Raw genomic sequence first — 5882 nt, 5'->3', positions numbered from 1 at the left:
GCTCTGGGAAAAACAGGGAAATTTAAGAGCAGAAGTCCCCACTTACCACAATTTTAGAGATAAGAAACCACGATCTGTGAAAAACAGAATGGATGTTCCTCAAAAAATTAAACATAGAACTACCATATATTTCAGCAGTTCTATGTCTGGGTATATAATTTAAACTTATGAGAATTTCGGCAAATTTTTATACTCAACCTAAATCACACTAATCTTCCATTAATTAGATTTCTAGCCGGAACTGGCAAATCTGCCCAATTTGGCCTTGGCCCACAGCTTCCCTCAGCCACAGAGGGCCCCACACCCGTCTCAGCTCTACTTCATTCAAGTACAATAGTTGCAGTAGGCGTCTTCTAACTAATCTCTTTTTACTCACTTATAGAAAAAAGTAAAACTATTCAAACGATAACGCTATGCCTAGGAGTTAGTACCACACTATTTACAGCAATCTGTGCTGTCACTCAAAATTATATTTTGAAAGAATTGTTGCTTTGTTCACCTCAAGTCGATTAGGCTTAATCATAATAACAATTGGTATTAACCAACCATACCTAGCATTTTTCTTCACATCAGCAAACATGCTTTCTTCAAAGCTATACCGTTTATAATTTCTGGGTCCATTATTTATAACCTAAACGACAAACAAGTTATTACCTTTTACCACAACTTCATTTTCTGGGTCCATTATTCATAACCTAAACGACAAAGTATTACCTTTTACCACAACTTCATTTGTCACTGGAAACTTAGCATTAATAGGCATACTTTGCTCACAGGCCTTTCAGACTTATCGAAACCACTAACACCAACATGTGAGCCCTACTTGTCACTTTCACTGCCACTTCCCTAACGTCCACCTACAGTACCCAAACTATTTTCTTAGAACTTCTAAGACAGCCTCGCTTTTCTACTTCAATTATAATTAATGAAAACAACCCTCTTCTAATTACTGATTTTTTATTTTCAACAATATTACTCCAACAGCTAATCCACAGATAACTAACTATACCTTGCTATCTTTGTAACGATTTTAGGTTTTTAAAAAATAATTATTTATTTCTTAATTACAGTTGACATACCATATTATATTAGTTTCAGGTGTACAACATCGTGATTAGACATTTATATAACTTACAAAGTAATCATCCCAGTAAATCTAGTACCCATCTGACACCTTTCATAGTTATCACAATATTATTGACCATATTCCCTATGCTATACTTTGTATCCCTTTGACTATTTTGTAACTACCAATTTGCACATTTTAATCCCTTCCCCTTTTTTACTCACCCCCCAGGCCCCTCCTATCTGGTGATCATCAAAATGTTCTCTATATCTATGAGTTTGTTTCTCTTTTGTTTACTTATTTTGCTTTTTAAAATTCTACATGTAAGTGAAATCATACGGTATTTGTCTTTCTCTGCCTGCTTTATTTCACTTAGAATAATACCCTCTAGGTCCATCCATGTTGTTGCAGATCGCAAGATTTCATTCTCTTTTATAGCTGAATAATATTCCATTGTATATATGTACTACTTCTTTATCCATTCATCTATTGATGGGCACTTAGGTTCCTTTCATATCTTGACTATTGTAAATAATGCTGCAATAAATTTATGGATCCACACATCTTTCTGAATTAACGTTTTGGGTTTCTTTGAATAAATATCCAGAAGTGGAATTACTGGGTCCTTCTTTGTCTCTTGTTCTGGCCTTTGTTTTAAAGGCTATTTTGTGTAAGTATTGCTACCCAAGCTTGTTTTTTCATTTTCAGTTTCATGAAATATCTTTTTCCATCTGCTTACATTCAGTCTTTGTGCGTCTTTCAATCTGAAGTGAGTCTCTTATAGGCAGGATATGTAAGGGTCTTATTTTCTTATCCATTCAGCCACCCTATGTCTTTTGATTGGAATGTTTAACCTATTTACATTTATAGTAATTGTTGATAGATATGTCAATATTGCCATTTTATTATTCTGATTTTTATCTTTTTTTTCCTTCTTCTTAAAAAATTCCCTCTAATATTTTTTGTAATACTGGTTTGGTGGTGATGAACTCCTTTAGCTTTTTCTTGTCTGTGAAGCTCTTTATCTGTCCTTCTATTCTAAATCATAGCTTGGCTGGGTAGAGTAATCTTGGTTGTAGGTCCTTACTTTTCATCATTTTGAATATTTCATGCCAATCCCTTCTGGTCTATAGTTTCTGTTGAGAAATCAGTTGACAGTCTTATGGGAACTCTCTTGAAGGTAACTAACTGCTTTTATCTTGCTGCTTTTAAGATTCTCTCTTTGCTCTGGTACAGTCTGAAGTTGGCTACCAGGTTTGTTGGTTCTGGGGCCTCTTGGCAGGGGCTCTGATGCAGACCAAGATAAGCCACTACCTGTGCCCTGCCTGGGGCCACTTAATATGAGCTACAAAGTGACCTGCAGATGGCTGTCACTTGTACTGGGCTTGGAAGTGCCTGGGAGAGGCTAAGCCATGAAGAGAGGCTGGCTGCTTCTAGTGCTGAACTTAGGACTCCTTAGCAAGATGCTGCTTGTTTGGAGTTTGTGAACATGAGAGATTTTACAGAAGTCCACAGCATGAGCCAAGACAAGTCATTTATATGGAAGAGCCACTGGAAGTGTCTTAGGTGGGCCTGAAAGGTGGGTGGGGAATCACCAGGGCAGGGTGACCAGTGTTAGCCAGGTTGGTAGAAACTCAGAAATGGTGGCCACCTGCGTCTGCATGCTGGGAAGGGGAGGACTCGACAAAGGAGCAATGGCTTCTGCCAGTGCTTCTTATCTGAGAGAAAGCTTCGACTCTCTCCCTGAAGCCAGAAAATTCAATTTTTCCTGTATGTTCCTGGCACCTTTAGAACTGCTGCCCCAGTGCTGGAGCTCAGAGCAAATGAGTCCATCAGCAAGTAAGTCCTTTTATGGGAGCACCTGGCACTCCAGCTGCCCTCCTTTTCACTCAGCCACAGTCTCCACTGATTTCACAGTCAAAAGTTGTGGGGACTTCTCTTCCTGGCACTGGAACCTTGAGCTGGGGAGCTTTGTGAGGCTGGGACCCCTCACTCCTCAGGAAGGACCTCCACAGCTGAGATGTCTCTACCAATTTTTTTAACAGCCACACGTGGGTCTGGGACCAACTTGCTCTGTCTCTTCCTCTTCTATCAGTCTTGCCATGGCTTCTTCTGCAGGTCCTTAGCTGTAGGGCTTCTTTTCAGCTAAACTTCAGGTGATTCTCGATGATAATTTTTTTGAAGTTTAATTGTAATTTTGATGCGGTTGTGAGAGGAGGCATGTACAATGGTTACCTATTCCACCATTTTGATCAGAACTTAGATTTTGTTCTGATAATTGAACTCAACCTTGAAACACAAAATCTAAAATGTGATCATCTTTCAAATTCTCAACCTATTCAAATTCTCAAAACTTCTTAGATATTTTCCAAATATAAGACATGGCTTCCTACCATTCATGAATTTATCAGCAAACCAAAAATCAACATCATTACTATTAAACTTAATTTGACTAGAAAGTGTACTACCAAAATCCACTTTTCACTTCCAAATAAAAATTTTCACACTAATTTCTGACCAAAAGGCTTAATTAAATTATTTTTTCTCTTTCCTGGTCACATTAATTATAACTCTGACTCTGTTTAGTTTCTTTAGCAGTCTCCAGAATAACCAGAACATCAATAAGCAAGAAGCAACCAGTAAATACTACCAGTCCCCCAATCTATTAATCTTAAGTACAGTTTCTACCTCATTATTTTTCAAGACATAATATACCATAACCTCCATGAACAGCCCCAAAAGAAACATTCCTAAGACAGTTCTATTAGAAACGCAAACCTCAGAATATTGCTCAGTAGCTATAGCCATTGTATAACAAAAACCACCAACACTCTCTCTCAAATATATTTTAAAAATCTATTCAACCTAAAAAAGATCCACCAAAATTTATCACAATACTACAACCAGTTTCACCACTTACAATCAACCTTACTCCACCATAAATTGGTGAAGATTTTGAAGGAAAAATAAAAAAGACCGACAAAACTTAAAATACATACAATATACATTATCATTATTCTCACATAGAATCATGACCAATGACAAGGAAAACCATTGTTGTATTTCAACTCTACAACTGAAAATCTCTAATCAAAATTATCAACAATTAATTTATTGATTTACCAGCCTCATCAATTATTTCATCATGATGAAATTTTGGCTCTCTCTTAGGAATCAGCTTAATTTTACAAATCCTAACAGGACTATTCCTAGCCATATATTATACATCAAACACAAGAGTTGCCTTTTCCTACATAAGCCACATCTGCCAAGATGTGATTTATGGTTGAATTATCTGATATTTATATGCCAGTGGACCATCTATATTTTTCATCTGTTTATTCATTCATGTAGGCTGAGGCCTATACTATGGATCTTATAGCTTTATAGAAACATGAAACAATGGTATCATCCTTTTGGTCAAGCGATAACCACAGCATTCATAGGTTATGTCCTACCATGAGGACAAATGTCTTCCTGAGACACAATAGTTATTACGAATCTCCTTTCAGTCATTCTTTGTATTAATACTACCTGAGCTGAATGGATCTGAAGAGAATTCTCAGTTGATAAAGCTGCACTCACTCATTTTTTCACCTTCTAATTCATCCTCCAATTCATTATTGCAACCCTAGTAATTGTTCATCTATTATTTCTTCACGAAACAGGATCAAATAATCCATCAGAAATTTCATCTAACATGGATAAAATTCCATTCCGCCCTTACTACAGACTTAAAAATATTCTAGGACTTTTATTTTTATTTCAAGTACTATTAATTTTAGTCTTATTTTCACCTGACCTTCTAGGAGACAGACAATTATACTCCAGCCAATTCCCTCAACACTCCATCATACATTAAGCCAGAATATTTCCTATTCGCATATGCAATTCTACCATCCATTCCCAAGAAGTTAGGCAGGGGCTGTGGTGAGGGGAGTGGGGAGTTAGCATTTAATTCAGGGGTTCCCAGGTCCCAGGCCATGGACCAGAACTGGTTAGAAACCTGCTAAGAAATGGGTCACACAGCAGGAGGTGAGTGATGGGCAAGCCTGCTGGAAGCTTTATCTGTATTTGCAGCAGTTCCCCAGCTCTGGCATCGCCATCTCTGCTCCATCTCAGATCATCAGGCATTAGATTCTCATAGGAGCACTGGTCCCTGGTGCCAAAAATACTGGGGACCACTGATTTAATGGACACAGAGTTACAGCTGGCAAATGTTCTAGAGATGGATGATAGTGATGGTTGTACAACAATATGAATGTACTTTATGCTACTGAACTGTGTGCTTAAAATGGTTAAATGGTAAATTTTGTTATGTATATTATATCACAATTAAAGAAAGAAAGACCACAAGGACTTGCCATCTCCTAAACACTGTGCTGGTTTAGATAAAAGATCCCAACCCCACAAGGGATATACTAGCAACATAGTGGGTCATGATACAGGGCTGTGGTGAAATGTTTTGTCACCTCCAGATGCTCTCCCTCCCCCATCGTTGCCCTTTGCCACTTGAAGCAGCCCTTGCTATGGAAAAGAGTCTGTGTCTCTGCCCCATTGACTTTGGGCTTCGCCATATGACTTACTATGTTTAGCCAGTGAAACACGAGCAAATGTGTTATACTTTATATTCTGGCCATTGGTGATTGGCTCTTACTTATTTTTCTTCTTCCGTGAAATTGGTTTATCCAAAACTGGCACTGCTTGGGTGATTTCTGTTTTGGATGTTCATTTCAGTGTATTAGAAGCACACGTCCACCCTAAGAACAAGAAAATGCTGACATGTTGGTTCATATTCCACATAGCAATGAAGTGA

Source organism: Pteropus alecto, unplaced genomic scaffold (assembly GCF_000325575.1).
Source record: "Pteropus alecto unplaced genomic scaffold, ASM32557v1 scaffold20, whole genome shotgun sequence".
Taxonomy (NCBI): domain Eukaryota; kingdom Metazoa; phylum Chordata; class Mammalia; order Chiroptera; family Pteropodidae; genus Pteropus; species Pteropus alecto.
Note: the sequence above shows the minus strand (reverse complement) of the source record.